This window comes from Macaca nemestrina, chromosome 18 (genome assembly GCF_043159975.1).
Source record: "Macaca nemestrina isolate mMacNem1 chromosome 18, mMacNem.hap1, whole genome shotgun sequence".
In the NCBI taxonomy this organism is placed as follows: domain Eukaryota; kingdom Metazoa; phylum Chordata; class Mammalia; order Primates; family Cercopithecidae; genus Macaca; species Macaca nemestrina.
The window spans coordinates 7,035,106-7,052,649 of NC_092142.1; the positions used below are offsets into that span (position 1 = coordinate 7,035,106).

At 42.4% G+C, this 17,544-nt stretch overlaps 1 protein-coding gene and 1 long non-coding RNA gene across 4 annotated transcripts in view; one reads left to right on the forward strand and one right to left on the reverse strand.

Annotated features, from left to right (window-relative positions):
- Nucleotides 1-17,544, forward strand: part of LOC105467818 (RNA binding fox-1 homolog 1) — a 2,482,591-nt gene that overhangs the window by 1,374,805 nt on the left and 1,090,242 nt on the right.
- LOC105467816 (uncharacterized) overlaps nucleotides 1-17,544 on the reverse strand; it is a 47,742-nt gene that overhangs the window by 23,073 nt on the left and 7,125 nt on the right. For all 3 annotated transcript variants that reach the window (XR_011616089.1, XR_011616090.1, XR_011616088.1), the window contains exon 2: nucleotides 7,784-7,863. This is a non-coding gene — a long non-coding RNA (uncharacterized lncRNA). The remainder of the gene's footprint in view (nucleotides 1-7,783; nucleotides 7,864-17,544) is intronic.

Consider the following 17,544-nt stretch of genomic DNA (forward strand, 5'->3'; position numbering starts at 1 on the left):
TTAAATGTGATTATAGTCAGAGCTGCAGTTACTCCCTGAGAAAGGACATAGAAGGTAGAGGAATGAAAGGGAAAAACAATGTTTGAAAACTTTTTGTGTCAGACCAGAAATTATAGCGTAGCAACAGCTTAGGGATTTAAGTAACCCCTTTAGCCCAATTCTAAAGCCTTTGTGCTTTAAACTGAAGAATAGAAAGGAATTAGATATCCAACCTAGGACTTGTTTTTTTTAAAAGCATGAAATGGAAGAGTCTTTTTTGCTGAATGACGAATTGGGCCAGCAGATAATTCCAACGGGGGCTATAATTAGAAAGATATGGTTCTAGTATTTGAGCTTCTTACACACTCCTCTCTCTCATGAACTTTCATTAGAGTTTCTTGTCTACTTGCTTATATTTAATGAAGATGAAGGTGAGAGTTTCGGTGCTTTGGTTGGTATTATGGCGAGACTCCAGGAGAGTCCTAAAGTCAGTGTTTGCCATCTACTTCTCCTCTTACAGAAATGTTAAGGGAACTCTACATACAAGAAGCTATACCAGCATAAGGATGCTGGACCGTTCTACTCATAGTTCTGCAAGTGCCCTGTGCTTTGAGTTAGCTCTGGTTAAAGCCTGTAAAAGGATCACTGTTCCTCCATCCTATCCCCTTTCCAATCCTTGGGACTAGCTCACTTAGGAACTCTCCGATGTACGTATTAAAAAGAACTTATAAGAGACCACATCTGTAGGAGAGACTTCATCTTAAGTCATTCTCCCAGGTATATTTGGACAAGGGCAAGGAAGGAGAAAAGATATAGCTGAGTTTAACCCAAGCAAAGAGGACCTTGCTCAGTCAACCAGTTCTGCCCCCATGGAATTGAAGACAACGTTAAAGAGAGGGGTTACAGCTCGAAGAGGATGTTAAAGAGAGGGAGGGGTTAGAGTCACAGTTTATGCATTTTAAAGCACAGTGACCTCAACTGGTAGTAATGGGGTCAAATCATTAATTCGAGCCATTCAGATACACAACTCTTCTCTCTTGCCAGGTAGGACAGGGGATCGAGGAATGAAGTACCTAGAAGCAGCTTGGCAGGAGAAGAAGGCATCCCATTTCTCTCCTTTCCCTCCATTATTTATGTATTCCCTAAGTTGTTTATTGACCATTTGTCTGTATTCTTTGGAGAAATGTCTGTTCAAATCTTTTGCCCATTTTTTAATTTGTTAGTTGTTGTTGCTATTGTTGAATTTTAGGAGTTCTGTATATATTCTCGGTATTCATCCCTGATAAGATAGGTGATTGGCAAATATTCTCTCCCATTCTGTGGGTTGCCTTTTCACCCTTTTAATAGTGTCTTTTGAGATGCAAAAGTTTTTAATTTTGATAAAGTCCGATTTATTATTTTTCCCCTTTTGTTGCCTGTAGTTTTTGTCCTAAGCTGTTTATAAGGAAAACAGCAAACTGTTTATTTGTCTGAGTACAGGATGCTCTCTCTAGAGCAAGAAGGGAAGGCAGGTGAATCTCATGACTCCAGCTAGAAGGAGAGGATCAGTCTGTGCTGAATCCCCAACAGCTGACCTCCAAGATGTCGTGATGTTCTTACAGAAAGGCCACCTGCAGCACAGGGTTGTGTGTGCTGCTGGGAGGCCAGGCAGGGACTCCTGGGAAAGCCTCCTCCTGGCTCCAGTTCCGTTTGGCTCATCTCCAAGGTGGCCAGGTACTCACTGATGCATGAACAGCTCATATGTTCATCTGTGAACAATGTCCAGACTCAAGACGAGCTGGAAGTGCAATTTTTTTGTTCCACTTGCTGCTTTATCCCTTCTGGGCATTCCTCTTGCTGTCATTTAGCACCTATAAAAATGTAGAACTCAAGAACAAAAAGACAATGGAAGCTCATGCCACCCGCAGCCCATCACGTGCAAATGAAATTACTGAGACCTGGAGTGCTTAAGATTCTTGCCCAAAATCCTGTCAGTAATAAAACTAGAGCTGGAGATTGGGAATCTTGACTTGAGCCAGTGCTCTTCTCACCCTTGTTTAAATCATCAATCCACCCGAGGAAAAAGAAGTTTCCCAATTTTATTTATTTCAGTAAGTATTTACTATCGTTGTCTATTCTTCATCCTAGTAGCAAAAAAATAAAATTTGCAAGTGGAAGCTAATCACTGTTGTGGTCTTAGCTGAATTATTCTTTGCGTGATCTAAAGAGAGACCACAGAAAGATCTGAATGGCAGCATGCCTTAAGGACAAGATTGACCCAACTCACTTGTCTCAGGGGCAAGTATACGGCACAAGTCAGTGGTCTAAAGGGGAGACTGACCCTGGGAAAATGCAGCTCACATTGCCAGAGCTTCTGATTATTTCAAGAGAGCCTGGCAATTGGAGTCTTGTATGAAATAGCTCAATGTGCACAACTAAAGGATTTAAAGGAATCCGTTTCTTAAAATTTAACATGAAGGCCACCATCTCCTGCACAAAACAAAAATCTGTTTGTGTTATCAAATGGACTGTTGATTTAAGAACCTTGCTTTTGCCTTAGATCAGAGCCCTCAGACACATTGGAAGGATCTGGACAGCTTTAGAAAGCATGCATGCCTTAGCCCCACTCCAGACCACATGATTCTGAGCCTCTTGGGGTAGGCTCTGAACATTGGAACTTGAGGGAGCTCCCTGGGCAGCTGCTGTGTGCAGCCGGGGGTTACACACCACCAGGCTGACTGTGGTGTGAACAGTGAGGACCCTACCCCAATCCCCTCCTTTCCCATGGGTAAGGACATCTGGACTGTGATTGCTGGACATCAGGATGGCCTTAATATTAGGGTTAATATCTGGATCACTGGCTGCCTTTGTTATCTCTCGTCCTGCTGTTTGAGTACTTTATAGACATAGACAGATGTCCCCGTGACCCCATTTGCCTCGAGTTGCTTCTGTAGAGTTCTGATCCCACACTTTGTGATGTGTCTCAGCTCTGGGGTGAGGGGGCTCTTCAGTGAGGTTTGTTTGTGGCTTCTTCTGTCTGATCTCCTTTTCTTCTCCAGCCTTGGGGGTTCTGCAGCTAAATGTGGTCCTTTTATGTAGCTACCTTTGGTCTTCCGGGGACTTTGAAGGTTTGCCTTTGAAGCACCAAGATCCCTTTTTGGTTCCTTCCTATACCCCATCTGCTGCTCTCCACTCCCTTTACTGTTGGCATAGTCCCCTCACCTTGGCAGGCCAGCTTTTGAGAATTACTGTGATTAACCCAGCAATTCCTACTGGGAAGAAAAAGAAAAAGTGTGGACAGGGAGCTGTGATAGGCACATCATGTCTATCAAAGCCATCAAAATGGCTATTTTGGAAAAAACCTCTATCTTATTGTTGATAGTGTTACACATGATAACAGCATTTGCGTATTTTTCTATTTAACTTTTTAAGAAATGGGGGCCTTGCTTTGTTGCCCAAGCAGGACTTGAACTCTTGGACTCCAGTGATCTTCCCATCTCAGCCTCCTGAGTAGCTGTGCATTCTTGTTCTATAAGAAAGTGTCCATAATTTCTAGTGGCACAATTGGATTATAAAGGAGAGGTTAAATGATAGGAACTCTGGAGTTGCTTAAAATACTTTAGAAAATAAATGAATAGGTAAATAGCAAGTTAAAGCAATGGTAGCAAGCTCTTCATTACTGTTGAATATGGGTACTGGGTATACAAAACCTATTATATAACATGTTCTTTTGTGCGTATCAAAACATTTTATTAAGCATATACACTTGTACACACACATATAATTCTCAGGCCTGTAATATTCTACGGTTCAATAGGAATATGTGATTCCAAGATTTTATAATTCTTTCTTTCTTACCAATTAATTGGTGCTTAAGATTGATGTAACTGAGTGAATAGATGACTTTGTAAACAGTAAACGAGTCTGGGCTTAGTAGCACAAACCTGTAATCTCAGCACTTTGGGAAGCTGAGGCAGGCAGGTTGCTTGAGCCCAGAATTTGAGACCAGCCTGGGTGACATGGCAAAACCTCATCTTTACCAAAAAAAGTAAAATAAAATTATATATATATATAAATATATATATAGTGTGTGTGTGTGCATATATACAAAAATATATAAACACATGCACGTTGTGTGCATATATATAAAAATATATAAACACATGCACATGTGTATATATATAAAAATATATAAACACATGCACATGTAGCACTGGCTACAGCAAAGCCGCCAGACAATGATAATTCACCTGCTAATGAGCAATCATAGAATGGGAGAACATACTTAACATGCCTTACATCCTCATTTAGCTTTTAAAATGCTATTTGTCCTCAAACGTCCTCATTTCTGGAGTTGGCAGCGTACTGAAATAGAACATATACAAACTTGGAGACAGCTTATGAGCTTGACCTAAAACCTTAACTCTGCCCCTTTACTGGGAAGGCTTTGGTAGGTGATACATTCTCTGTAATGTTTTATCTTCTACGTCAAAAACCACTGTCTTCCACAATGGCTGAGCGAATTTACATTCCTATTAGCAGTGTGAAAGCATTCCTATTTCTCCACAGCCTTGCCAGCACCTATTGTTTCTTGACTTTTTCATAATCGCCAAAAATGGCTGTACATTTTTTAATGTACCTGAGGCCACTGCCTTCCAGACCTACTGACTAACAGTCCCTGAGAGTGGAAGTCAGGACTCTGCATTTTAACAAGCTTCCTAGAGAATTTGTGGGTGAATTTATATATATATGTGTGTGTGTGTGTGTGTGTGTGTATGTGTGTGTGTACATATATATGTATATATATGTGTGTGTGTATATATGTGTATATATGTGTGTGTGTATATATGCAGTATATACACACACACAAACTAGCTGGGCACGGTGGTGTGCACCTGTAGCCCCAGCTACTTGGGAAGTTGAGGTGGGAGTATTGCTTAAGCCCAGGAAGTCAAGGCTACCGTGAGATGTGATCAAACCACTGCAGTGGGTGACAGAGCAAGACCCTCTCTCAAAATAAAATAATAATTTATAATAAAAGCAACACATACAATTAGGAAAATAAATAGGCCAAATACCATCTAAATTTCACCTTCCCAACATGTTAGCTTTTGTAGTTAGCTATCTGACACTTGTTTCATTGCTGTCCATCTAGTTTGGAGTTTTGCTTTATTGATTTATGATATTCTCAAGCACAGACTGTGAACTGGATCTTATATTGTGGCAATATTAGCTTTCTGGCTGCTTTGAATTTGCAGTCTTAACCCCCAAAGAGAGAAATGACAGCATTTTGGCCAAATAGAAGCGTCCAGTGGATTTGCCATTGGAGTGATCGGAGTGAATCTCTCATTTTTGCTTGCACTGCTACTTTATATGTAGTGACTTCAAGTGCAGGATGAAAACTTAGTACTCATTCATTGTTTAAGAAATAGTTTTTGGGTACTGGCTCCCTGCCAGACTCTGGGCAGGGCCAAGATGCTATGTCAGTGAGCAAGAGAGATTCAATCCCTGTGTTCGCGGAGGTTGCATTCAGATGGGCATTTCATTATGAAACAACGCATGGGAAACTATACTTCAAATATGTATCTTGGCCAGCCACAGTGGCTCACACCTGTAATCTCAGCACTCTAGGAGTCCGAGGCGGGTGGATCACTTGAAGTCAGGAGTTCAAGACCAGCCTGGCCAACAAGATGAAACCCTGTCTCTATTAATATTACAGAAATTAGCTGGGCATCGTGGGGAGCAGGTGGGGACCTATGGTCCCAGCTGCTTGGGAGGCCAAGGCAGGAGGATCACTTGAACCCAGGAGGTGGAGGCTGCAGTGAGCTGAGATCATGCCACTGCACTCCAACCTGGGTGACAGAGTGAGACTCCGTCTCAAAAAAAGAAAAAAAAAAGAAATATATATCTTATAATGCTGAATGTATTTCCAGTAACATGCAAATGTTGTGGGGAGATAGGCAGAGACTTAGACAGGTAAACGGAGGCTAAAATAGGAATCATGTGAAGTACTACTGCCTTTGATATTTTGTTGCATGCAACACATTAGCCATTTCTTCCTGGAATTCATGTGTCCAGGCACATTTTTATCTTGTGAATGAATTTGGGGTTGCCTGTCTCAAAAATGACTGTACATGTTTTTAAATGTTATTTTTAAGTTCTGGGATACATGTGTAGCACTTGCAGATTTGTTACATAGGGCAATGTGTGCCTTGGTGATTTGCTGCATCTGTCAACCCATCACCTAGTTACTAAGCCCCACACGCATTAACTGTTTATCCTGATGTTCTCCCTCCCCCTTCCCCACTACCAGGCCCCACTGTGTGTGGTTCCCCTCCCTGTGTCCACGTGTTTTCATTGTTCAGCTCCCACTTATAAGTGAGAACATGTGGTGTTTGGTTTTCTGTGCCTGTGTTAGTTTGCTAAGGATAATGGCTTCCAGTTCCATCCAGGTCCCTGCAAAAAACATGATCTTATTCCTTTTCATGGCTATATAGTATTCCATGTTGTATATGAACCACATTTTCTTTATACAGTCTATCATTGATGGGCATTTTGGTTGACTCCATGTCTTTGCTATCGTGAATAGTGCTGCAGTGAACATACACATGCATGTATCTTTATAATAGAATGATTTGTATTCCTTTGGGTATATACCCAGTAATGGGATTGCTGGGTCAAATGGTATTTCTGGTTCTGAGTCTTTGAGGAATCACCACACTGTCTTCTACAATGGTTGAATGAATTTACGTTCCCATTAGCAGTATAAAAGCATTCCTATTTCTCCACAGCCTTGCCAGCATCTGTTGTTTCTTGACTTTTTAATAATTGCCAAAAATGGCTGTACATTTTTTAATGTACCTGAGGCCAGTGCCTTCCAGACCTACTAACAGTCCCTGAGAGTGGAAGTCAGGACTCTGCATTTTAACAAACTTCCTAGAGAATTTGTGGGTGAACAGATGAGCGTTCATCTGACTACTGATTGGGGACAATGACAGAAAGATATCAGAATGTGCTTTGAACCTTCCTGGAACAATTCGCTGTGGTTATTAGGATTAAAAGGGAAGAGAAATGGCCGGGTGTGGTGGCTCACACCTGTAATCCCAGCACTTTGGGAGGCCCAGGCGGGCGGATCACGAGGTCAGGAAATCAAGGCCATCCTGGCTAACACAGTGAAACCCCGTCTCTACTAAAAATACAAAAAAATTAGCCGGGCTTGCTGGTGGGCGCCTGGAGTCCCAGCTACTCGGGTGGCTGAGGCAGGAGAATGGCGTGAACCCGGGAGGCGGAGCTTGCAGTGAGCTGAGATCTGGCCACTGCATTCCAGCCTGGGCCACAGACCAATTTACAGTTATAAGCAGTTAGGTCTCTCAGTCTCTTTCCTCTCTCTTTCTCTCTCCTGTCTTTGTCTTTCTTGCTCTCTCTTTCTCTCTCTTCCTCCTCTGTCTCTCCTCTGTTTCACTCTTCCTCACTCTCTCCTGTCTTTCCTCTTCCACTCTCTTCCTCCTCTGTCACCGTCCTCTTTTTCTCTCTCCTCTCTCTCTTTTCCTCCTCTCTCTTCCTCCTCTCTCGCTCATCTCTCTTTCTCTCTCCTCTCTCTCCTCTCTCTTACTCTCTCCTCTCTCTTCCTCTTCTCTCTCCTCTTCTCTCTCTGTTTTATGTCTGCCTATGTGGGTATGTGAATGTACAAATAAGAAATAGTTATTTTAGAATTGTTGTGGTTTCCCCATGCTGTATATGGCTGCAAAATTCACTGGCTACAACAAAGACCCCAGACAATAATATTTCACCTGCTAATGAGCGATCATAGAATGGGAGAACATACTTAACATGGCTTGCATCCTCATTTAGCTTTTAAAATGCTGTTTGTCCACAAATATCCTCGTTTCTGGAGTTGGCAGCATACTGAAATAGAATATATACAAACTTGGAGACAGCCATAAGCTTGACCTGAAACCTTAACTCTGCCCCTTTACTGGGAAGGCATTGGTAGATGATACATTCTCTGTAATGTTTTACCTTCTACATCAAAAAAAATCTTCATTATACAGAATTTTGAGAGAAATTAATGAGTTAATGTCTAATAACATCTGAAACAATAGGTTCTCAAGAAATCTTATTTCATTAATTACTCCTCATTTTCTTAACTCTTATCAGACCTATTTTGAGTTTGTGTCCTTGGAATAATCATTTTTTCTCAAATTATTTGTAAGGCAGCATTGGTTTGTGTCATAATCATTAATAGATACCTGAATTAAGTGAAATATTTCAAAGTAAAGCCATATAGTATCCGGTGGGGGAGAGGCCTGTCTTTTGGAGCCAGAAAGACTGGCTTAAATCCCAGTATTATTCTTCACCTCTTTGTGAGTTTATTTTGTAAATCTATACACATTAGTTTTTATCATCTGCAAAATGGGGATAACAGTTTTCACCTTTATTCGTTTCCTGACTATTTCCCAAATCGTCACAAGCTTATTGACTTAAAACAACAGAAATTAGCCAGGTATGATGGCTCACATGTGTAATTCTAACATTTTGGAAGGCTGAGGTGGGAGAATCGCTTGAGACCAGGAGTTTGAGATGAACTTGGGCAACATGGCAAGACCCCATCTCTACAAAAATTAATTAGGCATGGTGGTGCATGCCTGTGGTCTCAGGAGGGTGAGGTAGAAGGATCACTTGGGTCCAGGAGTTTGAGGCTACAGCGAGCCATGATTGTACCACTGCATTCTAACTTAGGCAACAGAGTGAGAACTTGTCTCAAAAACAAACAAAAACAGAAGGTGATCATCTTACAGTTATGGAGATCAGAAGTATGTCTCACTGGACTAAAATCCTGTTGCCAGCGAGGCTGTTTTTTTCTTGAGCCTGTAGAGGAGACCTTTTTTCTTGCCCTTTCCAACTTTTAGAATCCACTCTGCTCCCTTGGGTCACAGCCTCTTCCAAGTTCAAAGCCAGCCATGGCCAGGCAAGCCTTTCTTCCATCATGTCACTGTGACCTGACCCTTCTGTCTTCCTCTCCCATTTTTGAAGACCCTTGTGATTACCTTGAGCGCATCTTGATGATTCTGAATAATTTCCCTATTTAAGGTCTCCTGATTAGCAATCTTGATTCCCTTTTACCATGTCATATGATACATTCACAGGCCCCAGGACTGACATGGACATCTTTAGGGGCCATGATGCTGCCTTCCACAGCCGCTTCATAGATGGTTGTTGGAATTAGTGGGAAGATGTAGTAAAGTTCTTAGCACAGTGGCTGGGTATAGAGTGTAGTAGGTTCTGAAGATGGAGAGATCAACGTGGAAAATGATTTTCTTTTCTTTCTTATATTTATTTTTTGAGACAGAGTCTCACTCTGTTGTCCAAGCTGGAGTGCAGTGGTGCAGTCTTCACTCACTGCAATCTCTGCCTCCCAGGCTCAATCCTCCCACCTCAGCCTCCCAAGTAGCTGGGACTACAGGTGCATACCACCACACTTGGCTAATATTTTGTATTTTTTGTAGCAGTGGGGTTTCACTGCATTGCCCCGGCTGGTATGATTTTTCTAAAATCAAGTCATTTCCTTAATTTAAAAAAAAAAAAAGTTTGCTTCTTGCTTTACTGGATTAGCTGTTTGGGGGAATCCTGAAGTTAATTTACCCTATGTAAAGATTCACTCAGGTGGTTCCGTGTTTCCTTCATAGATAACACCCTTTAAAAACACTAACAATGGGCCAGGCACAGTGAATCATGCCTGTAACCCTAGCACTTTGGGAGGCTGAGGCAGGCAGATTACAAGGTCAAAAGGTCAAGAGCATCCTGGCCAACATGGTAAAACTCTATCTCTACTAAATATACAAAAATTAGCTGGGTGTGGTGGTGCGTGCCTGTAGTCCCAGCTACTTGGGAGGCTGAGGCACGAGAGTTGCTTGAACACGGGAGGTGGTGGAGGTTGCCGTGAGCCAAGATCACGCCATTGCACTCCAGCCTGGTGGCAGTGTGAAGCTCTGACTCAAAACAAAAGAACCAAGAACCCACTAACAATGATGATGTGGGGGAAAATGGCCAGATGGAAATAAAATAGGAACACACGTAGGTGACATTCAATGTGTGTTTCATGGACCTCAGGTTGATTCTCAAAGCCTGAAGCTGTTCAATTTGCATTAGACTAAATTATCATTCTGCTGAGAGTGCATCTATGTTTTCTTTTCCACTGTTTGTTTTTAAATGTTGTAAAAATAATAATAAAGTATGGCATCATTAGTAAGCATGAATTATGGAAGAAACTCATCTGGACCAGGGAAACATTGACGTTATTCTTGTTTTAGAGGGAGACAGAGTATCACACTGTTGCCCAGGCTGCAGTGCAGTGGTGCAATCATGGCTCACTGCAGCATCAACCTTGCAGGCTCAAGTGATCCTCCCGCTTCAGCCTCCAGAGTAGCTGGAATCACAGGTGCATGCCACCAACCTCAGCTGATATTTTTGTACTTTTTGTAGAGATGAGTTCTCCCTCTGTTAGTAAGACTGCTCTCAAAATCCTGGTCTCACAGGATCCTCCCACCTCAGCCTCCCAAAGTGCTGGGATTACGGGTGTGAGCCACCACACCCCACCCGATTAACATTATCCTTATTATATATTAACTCAGGTGAGCTTCATATATGTGAAGAAACCCTGAAAGATCAGATTGCCAAGTGGTCTTGTTACTCAGCAACTTCTGCCAAACAATGACTACCATGATAACATCACCAACAAAGTGTCGGTGGCTTTTACATCCCCTGCTCTGAGAAGTAGAAATGAAAATGTTCTGGGCATACACACCACTTATGAATTGACTGCCAAACTGTTCTTTTAAAAGGAGGCCATTCGATATGCCTGTTCCATTGATAACATATCATAATATATAGTAGACCATAAAATGTGGAAGATCATAATATACAATCTGCATTCACTTAGCGGCAACGTTTCCCTTAGCTAGAGCACGGATATACTTAACACCAAATTAGAACAAAGTGTATGTTATTGTGGAAATGAGATTTTACCATTAAGGCCTAAGAAGCAAAAACAGGAAACTAAAAGGAACCCATAAATGGTTGAGGATGACAAAGTGGACTGTAGTAGTCTTTGTCTGCTTATTTTTTGTGGCGGGGAGGGGAAGAGGTCTCACTGTGTCACCCCGGCTGGAGTATAGTGGTGCAATCTAGGTTCATTGCAACCTCCGGCTTCCAGGTTCAAGCAGTTCTCCTGCCTCAGCCTCCCAAATAGCTGGGACTACATGCACACACCACCACGTCTGGCTAATTTTTGTATTTTTGGTAGAGACAGGGTTTGCCATGTTGGCCAGGCTTGTCTTGAACTCCTGACCTCAGGTGATCTGCCTGCCTCAGCCTCTCAAAGTGCTGGGATGACAGGCGTGAGCCACTGTGCCAGGCCATCTTGATATGCTTCTATATGATGCCTCCTGTTTCCGTTGGAGAGGTCTCCATGGAAGCTGTTTGCCCCTGTGTTATTCTGGTACTCACACAGCTTGGCATTTCTTCTCATCGCACGAGACTCCACAGTGAGCATGGTTTTTCCTATCCGTGTTCCGCTGTTCAAGGAAACTGCCTGTAGATGCGCAGAGCTGTCTTTCTCCTTTCTTTGCTTTTTCAGAGCAAGGATGATTCCGGCTTACCTTGTCTGTGACTTCTGGATATTTTCAGCCAGTAGAGGGCATGAGTGGAAACCCTGACTGCAGGAGAAGCCAGAACTTGTCTTCCCCTCTCTCTCTGCTTCCAAAGGCACCCGGAGTCCTCCCTCAGGGCCCTCCTCCAAGGCCCTGTCTCCCGTTGGGCAGTGTCCACCATGGCACATGACCCTGGTTTCTGGTCTCTGAGGACACCTCCTCTTCCCATTGGTTGCAGGGGTCTTGGTAGCTTCTGCAGTCACTTCTTTCTCAACTGTGTTACCGTTCCTTCTTTGGCTTCTCAGATCTCCCAGGACCTCTCGATTTAAAAATTCCTTTTGGTTGAAAAATCCCAGAATAGTTTCTGTTTCTTGCATTATCCTAATATATTTACGTCTGAAACAACCCTCCCCTCTTGTATATGATACATGATGCATCTAGGGATTAACCCTGGTAAGAATTTGCTCATCTTTTTTTTCTGTTTGTTTAATGATTTTGAAGGAATTTTAGACTCAGGGTAAGTTTAGCTTTATACAGAGTCCTAGTATACCCTTGACCAACTTTCCCCTAAGTGTTAACATTTTGCATTATCACAGCATATTTCTCAAAACTAAGAAATCAATGTTTGGATGATATTATAAACTAAACTCCAGGCATACGTTTTTAATAGAACCAACATTGCCCTTGCTTTCAAAAGAAGTAAATAAAAACGCATATCGTATGTGCATATGTGTGTATGTGCAGATCTCTAATTAAATATATTGGCTTACTTAAGTTTCACGTGTACCTTATCTTACAGCAGAAACTGCTTTTACAAGGTAGTTGGAATTCGATGGTGAGCTTTCCACGAGTCTAGGACCATTCATTTCCCAGATGTTAAAAATATTTCTTTGGCCCAGGAACAGTTGCTCACGCCTGTAATCCCAGCACTTAGGAAGGCCGAGGCAGGCAGATCACTTGAGGTAAGGAGTTCGAGACCAGCCTGGCCAACATGACAAAACGCCTCCTCTACTAAAAATATAAAAATTAGCTGGGTGTGGTGGTCGGTGTCTGTAATCCCAGCTACTCAGGAGGCTGAGGCAGGAGAATCGCTTGAACCCAGGAGATGGAGATTGCAGGGAGCCAAGATCATGCAACTGCACTCCAGTCTGTGAGACAGAGTGAGACTCCGTCAAAAAAAAAAAAAAAATAATAATAATATAATATTTATTTGTTCCAGAGGGCTGTTTCCTTAAAACTGAAGGTGAGGATTACCAAACTCAGTGTGACAAACAAAGCCCCCATGAAGTTTACGAGCCAAGTGAGAGAAGGCAGGTGCCAGTCCCAGCATATGTGTGTATGTTTTGGAATTCACAGGATAAATACTGTGGTACAGGAACTGTCAGGCCTGATTGGTACTTTGTACTTGCAGTGCATGTGCCTTGATCTGTAGGCATTATGCTTGCTGTGTGGGTCTCTCACAAGGCAGCCATTAGCATCAGCTTCCAAGCAGCTCCCCCACTGTGAGCTTCCCCTCCCTAACATAGGCGTGGCTGTCGTCTTTGCTAAGGGATTTTCAGGTTGGAAAAAAATTTGCAATAAGGATAAACTTGGGAAGGATGGAGAGCAATTTCCTTTGAATGCCCAGAGTGCTGGGACCTGGTTCTTAGCACAAAGAAAGTCCATATGAGAATGTCCAGGACAAAAGGGCGGAATGACTTCTGTATGTGGTGAAGTGTTTAGTACATTAAACCCTTAGGCCTCCTTAAAGTCTTCCACTCCAACACTTAAACAGTTAAGCGTATAGAGCAGCATCACTTCCCTGTAAGGACATTGTAAAATATGACATGTTTACAAAATGCTATGGAATACTAGGTGATTATTAAACATAATGAGGTAGAAATCTAATTGCATAATATGAAGATGTCTATGTTTTATTAAACAGAATGAGCAAGTTGTAGAGTCACATGTGTAGTGTGTTATCTCATTCTTAAAAAAAGGTAGATAAGTACCAAGGCTTGAGGCCAAAAGTTTGAGACCAGCCTGGCCAACATGGTGAAACCTCATCTCTGCTGAAAATACAAAAAAAATTAGCTGGGTGTGATGGTATGTGCCTGTAATCCCAGCTACCTGGGAGATGGAGCAGGGAGAATCCCTTGAATCTGGGAGGCCGGGGTTGCAGCAAACTGAGATTGTGCCACTGCACTCCAGCCTGGGCGACAGAGTGTGACTCAGTCTCCGAAAAGAAAAAAACAGAAGATGGATTCAGATACTGCAAAAATTTGGAAGCTTATACAGCAGTTACTAACCAGAGTTTTTCTTTTGCAAGTGAGTTTAGGAGAAATTTTGCCTTTCTACATTGTAAGTTTCTTTATTGTTTGCAGATTTTATAATGAATAGGTAATATTTTTGGAATTCTCAAAAAATAGTGAATGTCCCATTACAATAGTATTTTCTACAGATCATATCATTCAGATCTTGTTTCTTCTAAGTATTGAAATTCTGATGCATTTCAGACTGCCTGCTGCAAGTAAGGATGTCTGAAATGGACAATAAACTAAAGATGTAAAGAATCCCTTCTGAGTCTTAACGTTGGATAGACATCCTGCCCTCCAACCGTCTTTAAATATCATGCCAGGTATCAAGAATTAACATCCTTGATTTTTTTCGGAAAGAATATTGGTGTCTCCCTAGAAAGAAGATGGTTATTAAAAATAATAAAAGCAGACCTGGTTTTTCATGTCCAGTTAATCTTTACCAGGACACGGCAAACCAATCACTGTGGAATGTTGTGTGGGTGTCCCGGGGCTGCTGTAACCGAGTGTCACAGAGTGGACGACTTAGAACATCAGAAATGTATTCTCTTAGTTCTGGAGGTTGCATGTCTGAAATCAAGGTGTGGGCAGGGTTAGTTCCTTCTGCAGGGTCTGAGGAAGTAGCTGTTCCATGCCTGTTTCCTTACTCGTGGTGATTTGCCCACAATCTTTGGTGATCCTTGGCTTGTGCGTCTATCACTCCAGTCTCTGGCTTTATCTTCGTGTGGCATTTTCCATCTGTCTCTGACTTCACATGGCCATTTTATTTATGAGGACATCAGTCATATTGACCGAGGGACTCAGTCTACTCCAGGGTAACCTCATCTTAACTAATTATTTCTATTAATAAAGTGACTCTGTGTTTGAAAATGTTTGCATTTGGAGGTATCCAGAGTTAGGACTTCACCATATCTTTTTGTTGCTAACAGACACGTTAAAAATATAGATGCCTGCATCCCAATGCCCAGTCAAATTGTTTTGGGAATTATTTATCAGGAGAAATAACCATTGTGATGCACAAGATCTGTGAGCCCCGTGCCGCAGACGAGGGCCATGTGGATGGTATCCTGAAAACAGTTGCATCTTTGCTTAAGGCAAACTCATTATATAAAATACAGTTTGCAAAACAGTTATTTTGTGGGTGGCCTATTTTTCCCTCTGTAAATGGCATTTTTTATTCTATAAAGGAATAAAAAGTTCTTATATAGAGAACTTCCCAGTGAATTTAAACTAGAATCTCATTCACTGGTGCTAATAATTCCACAGTACATTCGTATTTAAGATCCTTATACCAGTAATTCTAGTACTTTGGGAAGCCAAGGTGGGTGTATCACCTGAGGTCAGGAGTTCGAAACCAGCCTGACCAACATGGCAAAACCCCATCTCTACTAAAAAAATACAAAAATTAGCTGGGCGTGGTGGTGGGTGCCTGTAATCCCAGCTACGTGGGAGGCTGAGGCAGGAGAATTGCTTGAACCCAAGGGGCGGAGACTGCAGTGAGCCGAGATCGCACCACATCACTCCATCCTGGGAGAAAGAGCGAAACTCCATCTAAAAAAAAAAAAAAAAAATCCTCTGTCGCAATAAATATGGCCACAGGAAAATTCCTCATTTCCTCAAATAAAGAATTTCTTTCATGTGAAATGTCCACATGCTTGCCATCAGTCTTTCCCTCTCTAGGAGAACATCAATGCAAACACTCATATTTCCCTCCTTGGAAAGTCTGTCTATATAGCTTCAGTCTATTGCCATGCATGTGAGAAATCAGCTCTGCCATTAACAGCAGATGGATTGAGACACAGCCGCATTTTCCTTCTCCCAGGCACTGTCTGCTTGGCACGTGGAACTGTGTTTCCTTGCTCGCGAATCCTCACGTCATACGCATCTCCCCACCCGCCATAACCTCCCTCGGTGCAGAAACTATTTGTGAACAGTGGTACCAGTCCCTTGACATTGTAGCTTGACTTGCTGAGCTCTGATTCTGAATCCATATATAGATGCAAGGACACTGCCCAGTTTTACATTTAGGAAAGTCAGACGGTCATCGATGTGGACGGCTGTGCAGCAGATGAGGACAGAGCCCCAATCTCAAACTGGAGCATCTTTTATGGGAACTGTCAGGCCTTTTTGCAGGAGCAAATTTTTCATCCTTGTATGTGCATTTACCTTTTCTGTTTCTTTGGCACCTGGTTAAATAGTCAACAATAAATGCATGTCTGTGCCCATATTCCCCTATCCTTTAAAAAGTATATTAATTTATTTTTAATCAGTGTATTAGTTGTATGCTATATTACATGCTATAATCTGTAGAGAACCCCCCCGCCCCAATCCTGCCCAGTATTAATAATGACTCAAATACAATAAAAATGTTTGGGTTTTTTTGGCCAGGTGCCGTGGCTCATGCCTGTAATCCCAGCACTTTGGGAGGCCAAGGCGGGCGGATCACAAGGTCAGGAGATCGAGACCATCCTGGCTAACTCAGTGAAACCCCGACTCTCCTAAAAAAAAAAACAAAAAATTAGCCAGCCATGGTGGCAGACACCTGTAGTCCCAGCTACTCAGGAGGCTGAGGCAGGAGAATAGCGTGAACACGGGAGGCAGAGGTTGCAGTGAGTCGAGATCGCACCACTGCACTCCAGCCTGGGCAACAGAGCGAGACTCTGTCTCAAAAAAAAAAAAAAAAAACTTACTGTGGTAATGCTTATCCCCAACCCCCCATAGTAATACAAAGTCCCAGTGTTCTGGTATTTATGCCTAGGGGCTCTGGTTATTTTATATATATATATATATTTATGTATATAAATTTATATATTATGTATATAAATATATATATATATAAAATATGGTGGGGTTTTTTTGAGACAGAGCCTCACTCTGTCACCCAGGCTAGAGTGTAATGATGCAATCTCAGCTCACTGCAACCTCCACTTCCCGGCTTCAAGTGATTCTCCTGCCTCAGTCTCCCGAGTAGCTGGGTTTACAGGTGCCCACCACCACGCCTAGCTAATTTTTGTGTTTTTAGTAGAAATGGGTTTTCGCCATGTTGGCCAGGATGCTCTCGATCTCCTGACCTTGTGATCTGCCCGCCTCGGCCTCCCAAAGTGCTGGGATTACAGGGGTAAGCCACTGCACCTGGCCAAAGAAAACCAAACATTTTTATTCCAGTTTTTAGTAGTCCACATTGGGCATTGTTCATCAGTGAGTGGCTTTCTTCCACACTGTGATTCAGGGATCCAGGCTCAACCCATCTTTGGGACTGGTCTTCCCCTAGGGTCTCTGATTTGGTTTGGCTATGTCCCCTCTGAAATCTCATCTCAAATTATAATCCCCACATGTCAAGGGAGGGACTTGTAATCCCCACGTGTCGTAGGAAGGAAGTGATTGGATGAAGGGAGTGGATTCCCCGTGTTGTTCTCATGATAGTAAGTGAGTTCTCATGAGAGTTGATGGTTTTAAAAGTGTTTGGAAGTTCCACCTTCATTCAGTCACTTTGTCTCGCCTGCTGTCATGTAAGACGTGCCTTGCTTCCCCTTTGCCATCTACCTCTTGCCATGGTTGTAAGTTTCCTGAGGCCTCCCCAGCCATGCAGGACTGTGAATCAATTAAATGTCTTTCCTTTATAAATTATTCAGTCTCGGGTAGTA